General features: G+C 43.4%; 1 protein-coding gene across 3 annotated transcripts in view; it reads right to left on the reverse strand.

The window, feature by feature from the left end:
• Positions 1–15,916, reverse strand: part of MFSD6 (major facilitator superfamily domain containing 6) — an 89,177-nt gene that overhangs the window by 31,235 nt on the left and 42,026 nt on the right. The window lies entirely within an intron of this gene.

The raw sequence follows: 15,916 nt of genomic DNA on the forward strand, positions 1-15,916 counted from the left end.
TAATTTCCAAGCTTAATACTTTTCTTGTTTTCTAAATCCAAGTGAATGAAAAGTAGAAGGTAAAAGAAGGAAACCAATCTGACGGTCAGCAGTTATTTTCCTAATTTTGCTCGACCGTGTTTTTATACCAAAATCATTCCTATAAACAATGTTCTCTTTTTCCAACACTGGATTAAGGAAAGGAAATGCTCGGAGCTATCCAGCTGGCGTTAACGGCAAATATGTGCAGAAGATGGGGGAAGGCAACAAAAGGGCTGAGGTGGCGGCAGGGGCTAGGAAACGGGTATCAGGCACGATTTGGGAGATCTTCAACGGTGAACTGGCCGGGTTATCATAACCTTTGGATTCCGTGTTCTTCTTATTTGTATGCTTTGAGGGAAAAAGTATGTCTCAAACCTGTTTGATAAAAAGTCAGCCGAGCAAACTTGCTATAAATCCGTCAACCAGGGCCCTTCTGCTAGGAAATAACAAAAAATCCACAGGCGATTAAAATGTAAAGTGCACTATACAAAAAACAAGGTACACAAATGTTTCCTTCCAGGTTCTAAGGCAGCCCTGATGTGGACATCAGCTTCACCTCACTCACGCTCAGCAAACACGCTCTATAAAGGGCCATACAGTAAACATGCTTCCAGATCTTCTGCAACTACTCAACTCTGCCTTTGTGGCATGAAAGCAACCATAGACAAAACGTAAATGAATGAGCATCGATGGCTGTGTTCCAGTACAGATTGAATTAGGAACACTGAAATTTAAATTTCATGTCATTTTCATGTATTGCAAAATAGAAGTTTTTTTTTTTTTTTCAACCATCTGAAAGGGTAGAAACAATTCTTAGTTCCTGGACCCTACCAAATAGGCAGCAGGCCAGATCTGGCCCCTGGGTCACAGCTAGCCAACCTCTGACCTAGCTCATTAGTTCTGATTAACTTTGTACATCAGAGCTACTTGGGCAGGTGTTAACAACTACAGATGTCAAGGCCCATACCACTCTCAATTAGGCTGAACCCAGGCTCTGTGCTTTTAAAAGCTCCCCCGGTTATTCAGATACTAAGCTAAAGATGGAGAACCACTGATCTGGCCCTTTCCAGGAAGCTCCCAGTAATTCTTGCCCATAATCCCATCATGAAATATTGGGCAATACATCTTCCTCGTGTTCTTATTGCCTGTGCGTGGTAACTTGCTTCAGTTCTGTCTGACTCTTTGCGACCCCATGGACTGTAGCCCACCAGGCTCCTCTGTGCATGGGATTCTCCAGGCAAGGATCCTGGAGTGGGCTGCCATTTCCTTCTCCAGGGGATCTTTCTGACCCAGGGATTGAACCTGTGTCTCTTATGTCATATTGCGTGTCCTGAAGCTTTCTTTTGAGCCCACTTTTGAATCAGTTACCACGACAACCACTATTCAATCCAGGCCACGGTCCATAGATCTTGGCTCCAAGTAACCCAGAATTGACTGGCCCAGTTTGAGAGGCAGACTGTGCTATACTTCAAACCTCTGCCCATGTGGAATTCAGTCAAATCTGTAACTTTTGGGAGCCTTAGGTCTCAGATTACCACCAATAAACCCAGGGGATACAAGTTGATACATCCTTCTTTTCCACACTGCTAATCTCATAACTGATAGTCCTTCAGGACCAAACATGTGCCTTAAAGGAAAAACACAAAGTAAGTATCCAGGGCAAGTTACTTCATGTCTCAGAGCCTCAGTTTCCTCCTATATTAAGTAGACAGTAACATCAGCTCTGCAGGCTCATTGTGATCATTACAACACAGTGAGTTGCCCATAATAAGCACTCAGTAAAAGGTGTTATTATTACTAGTCTTATTAAAGAATAGTATCCAAGTATCTATTTTTCTGATAAAACTTTGATCCCAGAATTCCAAAAGAGAGTGTGGAGCTTTCCTTCCTTACCAACCATTCTGGGGAAGCCAATGGCTTCAAAAAATCATCAAAGGTAAAAGGATAAGCAGAAAGGAAGACAGCATTTTGGTCTATGAAAAGAGAAAGTAGTAGATACATATTTATTGAATAATCATTGAAAAGTACTGCAGCAAGCTAAGAATCTCTCTACTATCTGAATGGGATATTTAAACTGAGACATTATTCACTGACTTTTGTGCTGATTGTGTCCCCTCTAAAATGCATATGTTGAAATTCTAAGTTCTAAACCCTAGGATCTCAGAGTATGGATATGAAAGAAGGACCTTTAAAGAGGTAATTAAGGTAAGATGATGTAACATCAGTTCAGTCTCTCAGTCGTGTCTGACTCTTTGCGACCCCACAGACTGCAGCACACCAGGCTTCCCTGTCCATCACCAACTCCCAGAGCTTGCTCAAACCCATGTCCATTGAGTCGGTGATGCCATCCAACCATTTCATTCTCTGTTGTCCCCTTCTCCTCCCTCCCTCAATCTTTCCCAGCATCAGGGTCTTTTCAAACGAGTCAGTTCTTCACATCAAGTGGCCAAAGTATTGGAGTTTCAGCTTCAGCATCAGTCCTTCCAATGAATACTCAGGACTGATTGATCTCCTTTAGGACTGACTGGTTGGATCTCCTTGCAATCCAAGGGACTCTCAAGAGTCTTCTCCAACAACACAGTTCAAAAGCATCAATTCTTCGGCACTCAGCTTTCTTCACAGTCAAACTCTCACATCCATACATGACCACTGGAAAAACCATAGCCTTGACTAGACAGACCTTTGTTGGCAAAGTAATGTCTCTGCTTTTTAATTATGCTGTCTAGGTCGGTCATAACTTTTCTTCCAAGTAGCAAGCGTCTTTTAATTTCATGGCTGCAGTGATTTTAGAGCCCCTGAAAATAAAGTCTGTCACTGTTTCCATTGTTTCCCCATCTATTTGCCAGGAAGTGATGTAACATGGGTGGGCCCTAATCCCACGTGACTGGTGACCTGATAAGATAGGGTAGTGACAGACACAGAGGAGGGACCAGGTGAGGACAGTGGAAGGCCAGCCAGGGAAAGAAGTCCTCAGAAGACACGCATCCTGCCAGCACTGTGGCCTGGGACTTTCAGCTTCCAGAACTGTGAGGAAATAATACTTCTGCTTTGTGGGGTGACAGCTCTAGAAGATGAATACATGCACACTCGTGGAATTAAGACTTGCTAATAAAAAGGAATTTACAATATGTTTTACTAAATCATCTTCTGGACCATCAAATTCATTATACTGCATAGAGAGCACACGTTTGAGGTCCAGAACTTTTCCTGGGCACTAAGAGGTCTGGAAATACAGAAGAGTCTGAAAAAGGCCTCTCAGTGAAATATGGAGACCTACCAAGCACCTGTAGTGAAACAGCTCAGAAACAATATCAGTGCTTTCCTGTTTCACAGCTGGAAGTCGGTAAGTATAAAAGTAGACAAGAAATAAAGACAATTTTAGAACTGGTGGCATAGATAAATTAACTGTAAAGAACACAGTTGGTAAGGTGCAGATGATTCAGCAGAAAATACCACACCATGGAAAACTCAAATCACACGTCAAACTCCTTGATTTGATACTTGAGCAAAATATAACGGTGGGAGAAAAGTACTCTTGAGATTCTAATTTCTTACAAAACTACAACCCACAGTATTAACAAGATAAGTTGATTGGTGATTATCTTATAATAAAACGGGTACTTTTTTTTTTCCCCCCAGAAAGACAGTATTCAAGATACAGATATAATTAATTGTGAGTCATCCTGCAATTCCTAACACAGTTGTGGGTTAATTATGATGCCCTACTTTTGTAGTTCAAACCATCTATAACATGGCTGAATGCCCCCTGAGAACATTTCTAAACCACAGAGAACATGAACTTTGCTCAATAAACATTAACGAGGTAACACTCTGTGCTATACACTATGCTGGACTAAAGGGGAATTTTAAAAAATGAAGTGAAATTGGGATTTCCCTAGTGATCCAGGACTAACACTCCACGCTCGCAACTCAGGGAGCCCAAGTCCAATCCCTGGTCAGGAAACTAGGTCCCCTGTTGCTGCGATGAAAGGGTCCTACATGCTGCAACAAAGGTCGATGGTCCTTCATGCCATTACTAAGGCCCAGCGCAGATGAATAAATGAGCAAAAATAAACATTTAAAAAATGTTTCTTAAAAAATGGAGAAATCCTCCATGCCTTCAAGTAACTTAGTCTAGTGGGGAGACAGACACAGAAGCAAGTTAAGTTAAATACAATACTCCAGGAGGTCTGTGACAAAGGAGACATTCCAAGACACCTGCTGCTGCTGCTGCTAAGTCGCTTCAGTCATGTCTGACTCTGTGCAACCCCATAGATGGCAGCCCACCAGGCTCCCCCGTCCCTGGGATTCTCCAGGCAAGAACACTGGAGTGGGTTGCCATTGCCTTCTCCAACGCATGAAAGTGAAAAGTGAAAGCGAAGCCGCTCAGTCATGCCTGACTCTTAGCGACCCCATGGACTGCAGCCTACCAGGCTCCTCCATCCATGGGATTTTCCAGGCAAGAGTACTGGAGTGGGGTGCCATCACCTTCTCCACAAGGCACCCGGGTTAGAAGCAAATGGACAAAGAGGGAGGGCTGAGCATCACAGGCAGAGGAAGAGTAGAAGGTTAACCATGAGACCTCAAGCATGTATACGTAGATAGGGTGTTTGAAAGATATAAGAAGGATCAAAGTCTCAGGATTTATGAAGAGATGAGTGAACCTCTCCAGTCCAGATCCACTCTGAAAATTATCCTCTGTTCCAGAGACAATACAGGTTATGAGCAGCAGAGAAAGACTGAAGAAGGATTATACTACAATGCTCTCAAACGAATGAGACAAAAGAGCAATACCACAGGGAGAGAACCCATTCTCAGCTGAATGAGTAACTGGCAGCAAGCATGTTGCCAAGCCTCTAAGGGACAAACAGAAAAGTTTCTCATAAAAGATAAACCATGGGAGGGGACTTGCCTGTTGGTCCAGTGGTTAAGAGTCTACCTGCCAATGCAGAGGACACAGGTTTGATCCCTGGTCCAGGAAGACCCCACGTGCCGTGGAGCAACTGAGCCCATGCACCACAGTTACTGAGCCCACACACTCTAGAGCCTGTGCTCCGCAACAAGAGAAGCTGCTACAATGAGAAGCCTGCGCACTGCAACTAGAGACAGCCCAAGTGCAGCAATAAAGACCCAGCGCAACCAAAAAGAAAAGTGTTTTGTTTTTTTTTTTAAATTTTAAAGAACACTGGATGAAAACAAAATACCCTGGGTAAAGATGTTTTTTTATCAACCAGACATGAGGTATTTGCAGATGGAGACTGAACATGCGCTCAACCTGTGGTTCAAGTCCTTCCACAAAGACACAGTATTCCCAGGCACACAAGTGTTGCTCCAGGACTGGAACAAACCAAGATTCAGAAAGTAACATTGTGGCAGGTCACAGAGCACTATGCAATGTCCTCAGCTACACCTGGCTGGAGCTTCACAGGAATACCAACTGCTAATGGGGAAGAAGCGGTCCTAAGTACCAGACGCTTGGAGTACTGTCTGCGGTTTGCCTCAGGCCTGAGTCAGCTTAGGTTTGCTGAAGGGTGAACAGTACATGGGCTCACCTTTTAGGCTGGGTTCCGTTATTCCCGGGTCGTTCTTTTCTGGTCTATATAAACTTGTCAGAAAAACAAACAAGCAAATTCCTTCAGACACCATTACAGATGTCTTTCTAGAGCAGGCAGACACCAGCTGCTAATTAAAGTCAGCATTCAGTGTAAACAGTGAATGAAGAATGAAGCTTATTTCCAGTGTAATTACCAGTTCATACTGACAACCTTATAGTAAGATGATGTTCCCGACTGTCAGCTCTAAAAGGTAGGAAAACATATACAGACTTTTTAGAAGACAACTAAAATAGAAGATTTAAGCCCTGAAGAGTTAAATTTTAGCTAGAGAATTCCTGTTTCCTCATATCCATCCCCCTCCTCCCATCCAGCCTCCACGAGGGACCCTCACTGTGGGTGTGCTCAGAGGGGTTCTCTGCCCCGTCTAGTAGAAAGGGGTTCACTGTTACCGTCTGCAGCCTCTTGTCCTGCCTCCCCTTTCTTGTCCCATACCCAGGGCTGGCTGGCTTGAGTGGACCCTGGCTGGCATTCCTGGGAATTCCCACCCGAGCTCCCGTCACGGGCAGTTCTCATGCTACAGTGGTAGCAAACACAACCAGACAGGCCGTGGAGGTGTGGCCGAGAGGCAGGGGCCCAGCAACGTGCGGCAGCAGCGGCCAAGCCCACGCCCACGCCCGGCGCTCGCCCAGCAGCGGCGAGCCGCTGACACACCATCGCTTCCTGCTTCCAAGACACGACTTTGGGGGCTAGTATCTCTGACTGTGAGAGTCTGATCCTTGAAAGGGCTGACCTCTTCTAAGGAACCTTCTCAAATGTCCCCAGGGATAACTGATCCCCTCTCGCCCTGTTCTTCTGTTAGACTCTGTTTCCATCGAGTGCTCGTCACAGCCTACACGTGCTGCACACAGATGACTGAGCGTTCCTGGGAGGCGAGGACTGGGTCTGGGTCACCTTGTTCTCAAAAGGAGCCCCTCTGCTCACGCGCTCTGTGAATCATAGTAACTTAATAAAACCGATGTAGATGGGTAACACCTGAGGACAAAAACCAGCACTATTCTCAGGAAAACAGTATTTCAGGATGGGCTGCTCTCATTTTGGATGGCATAATTTTTTATCATACGGGACACACCCATTCACTGGGGGATGTTTAGGATCCTGGCTCTTGGGCACTAAATCTCTGGAAAAACTAAAATGCTCTCCCCTCCACCCCTGACACACATACACTTCTAAACCTCCTTTTGGGAACTATTAGAAAGATCTCTCTGAAACAAAGGCCTCCTGGTCACTGTGTTATAATGCTGAGTGTGTGTCTCCATATTCAAGTTATATCAGTACATAAACAAATCTGCAAGACACAGACACTAAAACATGACCGATGGTTATCTTAGAGATTTGTGATAATAGATCATTCACTGTCTAAGGAGTGCATTTCTGTAGATTAGAGTCTGTATAGTGGGTTATGTACTTTTTGATAATCATATAAAAATTAAGATTTAAAAGATGGGAAAAACTATACAATTAGGCATAGGAAAGCAACCATTAAAAACCTAGGTTAAAATAATAGAAAGACTAGTAGAATTCCATATTCAGACGGTCTTAAAAGTATCTTTACATCTGTGTTCTACACTAAAGAAACCAAAACCAATGGAAATCATAAACCCCAATAACAGAATCGTTTTCAAGGAAAAGATTTCACCCTACATTCAAAGACTAGCAAATGTTTTTATATTTTTGTGTTTTAAAATGCTTAACTTGTGAATATATCACATTTCATCAATAATCCACCAGCCACTAACCATCTGGATCTGATGCTGTCACCTAAAGCAAGCTAAAAGTCACTCAGTTCAGTCGCTCAGTCATGTCCAACTCTTTGTGACCCCATGGACCACAGCACGCCAGGCCTCCCTGTCCATCACCAACTCCTGGAGTTTACTCAGACTCATGTCCATTGAGTCGGTGATGCCATCCAACCATCTCATCCTCTGGTGTCCCCTTCTACTCCCACCTTCAATCTTTCCCAGCATCAAGGTCTTTTCAAATGAGTCAGTTCTTCACATCAGGTGGCCAAAGTATTAGAGTTTCAGCTTCAGCATCAGTCCTTCCAATGAATATTCAGGACTTATTTCCTTTAGGATGGACTGGTTGGATCTCCTTGCTGTCCAAGGGACTCTCAAGAGTCTTCTCCAACACCACAGTTCAAAAGCATCAATTCTTCAGCACTCAGCTCTCTTCACAGTCCAACTCTCACATCCATACATGACCACTGGAAAAACCATAGCTTTGACTAGATGGATCTGTGTTGGCCAAGTAATGTCTCTGCTTTTTAATATGCTGTCTAGGTTGGTCATTACTTTTCTTCCAAGGAGCAGCATCTTTTAATTTCATGGCTGCAATCACCATCTGAAGTGATTTTGGAGCCAAAAAAAACCGAAGCCAGCCACTGTTTCCATTGTTTACCCTTCTATTTGCCATGAAGTGATGGGACTGGATGCCATGATCTTAGTTTTCTGAATTGAGTTGAGCTTTAAGCCAACTTTTTCACTCTCCTCTTTCACTTTCATCAAGAGGCTCTTTAGTTCTTCTTCACTTTCTGCCGTAACAGTCATCTGCATATCTGAGGTTATTGATATTTCTCCCGGCAATCTTGATTCCAGCTTGTGCTTCATCCAGCCCAGCATTTCTCATGATGTACTCTGCACAGAACTAAAATAAGCAGGGTGACAATATACAGCCTTGACGAACTCCTTTCCCGATTTGGAACCAGTCTGTCGTTTTATGTCCAGTTCTAACTGTTGCTTCCTGACCTGCATACAAATTTCTGAAGAGCAGGTCAGGTGGTCTGGTATTCCCACCACCAATTTAAGAATTTTCCACAGTTTGTTGTGATCCACACAGTCTAAGGCTTTGGCATAGTCAATAAAGCAGAAGTAGATGTTTTTATGGAACTCTCTTGCTTTTTCAATGATCCAGTGGATCATTGAATTTGATCTCTGGTTCCTCTGCCTTTTCTAAATCCAGCTTAAACATCCAGAAGTTCATGGTTCGTGTACTGTTGAAGCCTGGCTTGGAGAATTTTGAGCATTACTTTGGTCTCTGGTTCCTTTGCCTTTTCTAAATCCAGCTTAAACATCCAGAAGTTCATGGTTCATGTACTGTTGAAGCCTGGCTTGGAGAATTTTGAGCATTACTTTGGTCTCTGGTTCCTTTGCCTTTTCTAAATCCAGCTTAAACATCCAGAAGTTCATGGTTCATGTACTGTTGAAGCCTGGCTTGGAGAATGTATAATAGGCTCCAGTTTCATCCACCTCATTAGAACTGATTCACATGTATTCTTTTTAATGGCTGAGTAATACTCCATTGTGTATATGTACCACAGCTTTCTTATCCATTCATCTGCTGATGGACATCTAGGTTGCTTCCATGTCCTGGCTATTATAAACAGTGCTGCGATGAACAATGGGGTACACGTGTCTCTTTCCCTTCTGGTTTCCTCAGTGTGTATGCCCAGCAATGGGATTGCTGGATCATAAGGCAGTTCTATTTCCAGTTTTTTAAGGAATCTCCACACTGTTCTCCATAGTGGCTGTACTAGTTTGCATTCCCACCAACAGTGTAAGAGGGTTCCCTTTTCTCCACACCCTCTCCAGCATTTATTATTTGTAGACTTTTGGATCGCAGCCATTCTGACTGGTGTGAAATGGTACCTCATAGTGGTTTTGATTTGTATTTCATATTCTAACACCATACACAAAAATAAACTCAAAATGGATTAAAGATCTAAACGTAAGACCAGAAACTATAAAACTCCTAGAGGAGAACATAGGCAAAACACTCTCCGACATACATCACAGCAGGATCCTCTATGACCCACCTCCCAGAATATTGGAAATAAAAGCAAAAATAAACAAATGGGACCTAATTAACCTTAAAAGCTTCTGCACATCAAAGGAAACTATTAGCAAGGTGAAAAGACAGCCTTCAGAATGGGAGAAAATAATAGCAAATGAAGCAACCGACAAACAACTAATCTCAAAAATATACAAGCAACTCCTACAGCTCAACTCCAGAAAAATAAACGACCCAATCAAAAAATGGGCCAAAGAACTAAATAGACATTTCTCCAAAGAAGACATACAGATGGCTAACAAACACATGAAAAGATGCTCAACATCACTCATTATCTATTGTTTTCCTTATTTCTTTGCATTGATCACTGAGGAAGGCTTTCTTATCTCTCCTTGCTATTCTTTGGAACTGCTGAATAGCAAATACAGCATTCTAATCCTCACGTCAGAGGAAGAGAGTTACATATACATGTGTGCACTTACACGTGAAGAGAATATCTCTGGAAGAAGATGCTAGCCCTCATGTCACTAAGGGGCTCCGGGGGACAGGGTAGGGGGGCTGAGGGGCTGTCCCAAGGGTGGGAGAGAGAGACTTTACTGGTTATCTTTCAGTGCTCTCGTGTATGTGTGTGCTCAGTCATTCAATCAAGTCTGACTTTTTGCAATTGCATGGACTGTAGCCCACCAGGCTTCTCTGTCCATGGGATTTTCCAAGCAAGAATACTGGAGTGGGTTGCTATTTCCTTCCCCAGGGGATCTTCCTGACCCAGGGATCAAACCTGCATCTCTGTGTCTCCTGCACTGGCAGGCAGATTCTTCACCACTAGCACCACCTGGGAAACGCCTTGTGTATATCTACTTTGTCAAAGAATAGGGATCAATTATGTTTCATGTAGCTGTAAGCAGACACAGTAAGTGATGTATGATGTCTGACCCAGGGCTCTCCTACCAGAAGGAATCATTATCTAGATTCCTATTTTGGTTTAAAAACAATACAACGTCCTGGAAGAATGGATCCATGTGTATGTACAGCTGAGTGCCTTCACTGTTCACCTGATACCATCATAAGATTGTTAATCGGCTGTACTTCAACAGAAAATCAAACGCTTAAATGAAAAAACAATACAACCTCCTAACTTAATTAATCTTCAATATTATTTCCATATTTGAATCTATTATGAGATGTAAGTCAAATAGTCATACAAATAGTTAAGAAAGGCACATGAAATACTCAGTATTGCCATGATTGGTTCCTTCTGGACAAAGAAAATTGGTATTCTGTAGAGATAAACTTAAGAAAGTATTCATTTACCTCAAGAGCCACCTGGATCATCTGAAAGTATTATATGTAATACAATAGGGAACTCGGAATCAAAACTGCTAACGAAAAAGTTTCTATTATAAAGCTTCTTTTTTCAGTAGCCTTTATGACACAGTGCTCTGCCTAGCTCTCTGTCCTCTAGCCGCATGAATTCCCAAGGGACCCACTAGGCCACTGTCCCCACCCATTCCTACCTGTGCCCTGATGTCCCACTCCTCCTCCAGAGCTCACTCAGCTCCTTACATGTGATCACAGTATCATGTGCTTCTCCTCATAACCCTTTTCTGAGTTGTAACTGTACACTGACAACTTGACTGTATGCTCCATGTAGGGTGATGTCTATTTAATATTATGTTGATGTAGATTTATCCACTCTGCTTGACACATAGTACATACTCAATACTCATGGACTAGTGGGAAAATATCAATACTTTAAATAGAACATTACACAACAAATATTTATTGAACATAATCTGTGCTAAGTGCCAGGTGTAGGGCAGTGAACAAGGTATAAATGTAAACTCTGCACAAACTATCCTTCTAATTGTATGTATATGTAGGCACCTACTGGGCTTCTCTGCTGGGCTCAGCTGGTAAAGAATCCACCTGCAGGAGACCTGGGTTCGATCCCTGGTTTGGGAAGATCCCCTGCAGAAGGGAATGGCTATCCACTCCAGTATTCTTGTCTGTAGAATTCCAAGGACAGAGGAGCCTGGCAGGCCACAGTCTTTAGGGCTGCAAAAGAGTATGTTTGACTCTTTTGCAACACACAGGCACCCATTATATTGGTAATTATATATGCATACTTGTAATTATATACATATGTATAATATAATAAGATACTTGATCATGGTATAGGAATAAGTGATGGGTATGTGGGTTTTCCAAGTGGCACCAGTGGTAGAGAATCTGCCTACCAATTCAGGAGATCCAAGAGACATGGGTTCTATCCCTGGGTCTGGAAGATCTCCTGGAAAAGGAAGGCAACCTACTCCAGTATTCTTGCCTGCAAAATCCCATGGGCAGAGGAGCCTGGTGGGCTACAGTCTATGGGGTCGCAAAGACTCGGACATGATTGAATGACTGAAAATATGTGTACTTAGTCAAAGGCTGAAGGTCTTTCTTTTTCTTTTCATGTGAAAGAATAAACTGTCTTATAAAAGAGGCCTACAACTAGGCTGATTAAAACAGTGGATGTCCACATTTGGCAGTATTCTTGATTAATGTTAACAGGCTACGCTTGAAGATAAATATCCAGTCATTTACGAACAAACAATAGTTCAATGAATAGTTGACTGCAGTTTGTATTTTGGGGGGGCATCCTGAAGTACTATTCAATGGATCCCCAGCACATGTGCACAAGCAGATAACAAGGCTCTTGGGTACCCACAGGCCTATCTCACCAGGGTGAGAATTAGCATATAAGCCACAAAGCTCAAAGAGTCAGTCAGTGGTGCTGCCATGCCAACCACAGCACAGCCAAAGGGATCACCAACAGGGACTCTGGAAGACATCAAGCTTCTATCGCCAAATACAGCTGGCCACTAGCCCATCTTTGTAGAACACAGCATAAGACTCATACCATATGTCAGAAGAGTCAATTGGGGAGGGGGGAAGAATATCCATTTAGCTGTGTATGTTTTCTACAGCTCCTAATATTTCCTTCTATTTTTTCTGCTAGAAAAAGAAAAGGTAAAACTGAAGTCTTAGTCTCTGCTGGTCTTAAGTCATTCTTTATTTGCTGCCTTCAAATCTTTCTTCTCCAAATGACCAACAAGCTAAGCTAAGAGAATGACAGTGGTAACCATCAGCCAGGTCAAGGTGCTGGTTCCTGGCCGTTTGTACATTTCTCCATTGCTCTTTTAGTTTTTATCAATCTGCTTTTTCTCAGCTTGTGTATATCTCTAGGTAGAAAAATAAGGACGTTTAAAATAAAATAGAAAAAAACAAAAACAAACTATACCCCTGATTAATGGAGCCCAACCAGCTGAAAGATACAATATGCTGTTTTGTTGTTCTACTTTCCATCTGGGCAAAAGTCACATGACCAAATGCACGTACATATACATACACATACATATACATCCCCACACACCACGATTTTGTTTAAAAACTTTCCGTAAGATGGCCTGAAGTACACATAAAATACAAACTCTGTAATTTCCAGACAGGAACCACTGACATCCGTCATAGCAATTAATTTGAAAAAGGCCTCAGGAGTTTTAGTTGACCCTATGCTGTAAACAAGTCCATCAAAATTCAGGCTGAAGGAATATCATGACCAAACCAAAAGGACATAATAATCCTACTGTTCTTGACTTTGGCCAGACCATAGCAGGAAGTGGTTACAATTAGGAGATCACTGACCAAAAAAAAAAGAAAAAAAAGGAGTCTGAATGAGGGGGAAGATAAAAAGAGGAGAGTCTAGGATAAGATGTTCTGTGGAAAATCCCTGAGGGAACTGGAGAAGCAAAGCTGTAGGAAGCACATTCAGACATGTGAGGGGCTTTTCTGCTGAACAGGGAGTGGGCTGTGTGGGCCCAGAGTCATACCTGTGAGCAGTCAGCCAAACAGGCATGTTGTTTCAGCTGCTAAGCAGAAACAAAGGGAATGCAGTACTTTGTCCTTTCAGCTGCATTTGATCCTGGAAAGATGTGGACCTGCCTGGGACCTCCGGTGAAAGCCTGGAATATACCCAATAGGAGACAGCAGGCTCTGGTCACACCTTTTGAGACCCAGTTACAGCCACACCTAAGGCCATCTGCTGGACTGTTCAGTTAGACAATACCCTCCTTGTTTTGTTTAAATACCCTGGGTAAGGTTTTCTGCCACCTCAAGTCAAAGAGTCCTAAGTGACCCAAGATCTTAGCTGCCTTGTGAGGTAGCAAGTTCCACATGATTAGAAGGGTCCAAACAAAGGCTAAGTAACCATCTACCAAGGATTAGGGGGAGAGAAGCCAACTGGGCTGAACTTAGGCCCCTGTTATTTTACTGGGGCTACCATAACAAATGGGCTTCCCAGGTGGTACAGTGATAAAGAATTCACCTGCCAGTGTGGGAGATGAAGGAAATGTGGGTTTGATCCTTGGCTCAGGAATATCCTCTGGAGGAGGAAATGGCAACCCATTCCAGTATTCTTGCCTGGAAAATCCCAAGGACAGAGGAGCCTCGTGGGCTACAGTCCATGGGGTCATGAAGAGTCAGACACAACACAGGGACTAAGCAAAGGGCACCATAACAAATACCACAGACTGGGCAGCTTCAATTTATTCTCTTCTCATTCTGGAGGCTCTAGGTCTACGACCACGGTGTCGGCAGGATTCGGGTCTTCTGAGGCCTCTCTCTTTGGCGTGTAGATGACTACCCTTTGCCTGTGTCCTCACGTGGTCCCCTCTGCATGTGTCTGTGCCCCAATCTCCTCTTCTCAAAAGACAGCAGTCACATTCGATTGCTGCTGCTGCTGCTAATTCACTTCAGTCGTGTCCGACTCTGTGTGACCCCAGAGATGGCAGCCCACCAGGCTCCCCCATCCCTGGGATTCTCCAGGCAAGAATACTGGAGTGGGTTGCCATTTTCTTCTCCAGTGCATGAAAGTGAAAAGTGAAAGTGAAGCCGCTCAGTTGTGTCCAACTCTTCGAGATCCCATGGACTATAGCCTACCAGGCTCCTCCATCCATGGGATTTTCCAGGCAAGAGTACTGGAGTGGGGTGCCATTGCCTTCTCCAGTCACATTCGATTAGGGGCCACCCTAATCAGTCAGTTCAGTCACTCAGTCGCGTCTGACTCTTTGCAACCCCATGAATCGCAGCACGCCAGGCCTCCCTGTCCATCGAGTCGGTGATACCATCCAGCCATCTCATCCTCTGTCGTTCCCTTTTCCTCCTGCCCACAATCCCTCCCAGCATCAGAGTCTTTTCCAATGAGTCAACTCTTCGCATGAGGTGGCCAAGGTACTGGAGTTTCAGCTTCAGCATCAGTCCTTCCAATGAATACCCAGGACTGATGTCCTTTAGAATGGACTGGTTGGATCTCCTTGCAGTCCAAGGGACTCTCAAGAGTCTTCTCCAACACCACAGGTCAAAAGCATCAATTCTTCGGCGCTCAGCTTTCTTCACAGTCCAACTTTCACATCCATACATGACCACAGGAAAAACCATAGCCTTGACTAGACGGACCTTTGTTGGCAAAGTAATGTCTCTGCTTTTTAACATGCTGTCTACGTTGGTCATAACTTTCCTTCCAAGGAGTAAGCGTCTTTTAATTTCATGGCTCCAATCACCATCTGGAGTGATTTTGGAGCCCAGAAAAATAAAGTCTGACACTGTTTCCATTTTTTTCCCCATCTATCTTCCATGAAGTGATGGGACTGGATGCCATGATCTTAGTTTTCTGAATGTTGAGATTTAAGCCAACTTTTTCACTCTCCTCTTTCACTTTCATCAAGAGACTCTTTAGTTCTTCACTTTCTGCTATAAGGGTGGTGTCATCTGCATATCTGAGGCTATTGATATTTCTCCCGGCAATCTTGATTCCAGCTTGTGCTTCTTCCAGTCCAGCATTTCTCATGATGTACTCTGCATAGAAGTTAAATAAGCAGGGTGACAATATACAGCCTTGACGTACTCCTTTTCCTATTTGGAACCAGTCTGTTGTTCCATGTCCAGTTCCAACTGTTGCTTCCTGACCTGCATACAGGTTTCTCAAAAGGCAGGTCAGGTGGTCTGGTATTTCCATCTCTTTCAGAATCTTCCACATTTTGTTGTGATCCACACAGTCAAAGGCTTTGGCATAGTCAATAAAGCAGAAATAGATATTTTTCTAGAACTCTCTTGCTTTTTCGATGATCCAGCAGATGTTGGCAATTTGATCTCTGGTTCCTCTGCCTTTTCTAAAACCAGCTTGAACATCTGGAAGTTCATGGTTCACGTATTGCTGAAGCCTGGCTTGGAGAATTTTGAGCATTACTTTACTAGCGTGTGAGATGAGTGCAATTGTGCGGTAGTTTGAGCATTCTTTGGCATTGCCTTTCTTTGGGATGGAAAGAAAACTGACCTTTTCCAGTCCTGTGGCCACTGCTGAGTTTTCCAAATTTGCTGACATATTGAGTGCAGCACTTTCACAGCATCATCTTTTAGGATTTGAAATGGCTCAACTGGAATTCCATCACTTCCAC

Source organism: Bos indicus, chromosome 2 (genome assembly GCF_029378745.1).
Source record: "Bos indicus isolate NIAB-ARS_2022 breed Sahiwal x Tharparkar chromosome 2, NIAB-ARS_B.indTharparkar_mat_pri_1.0, whole genome shotgun sequence".
NCBI classification, from domain to species: domain Eukaryota; kingdom Metazoa; phylum Chordata; class Mammalia; order Artiodactyla; family Bovidae; genus Bos; species Bos indicus.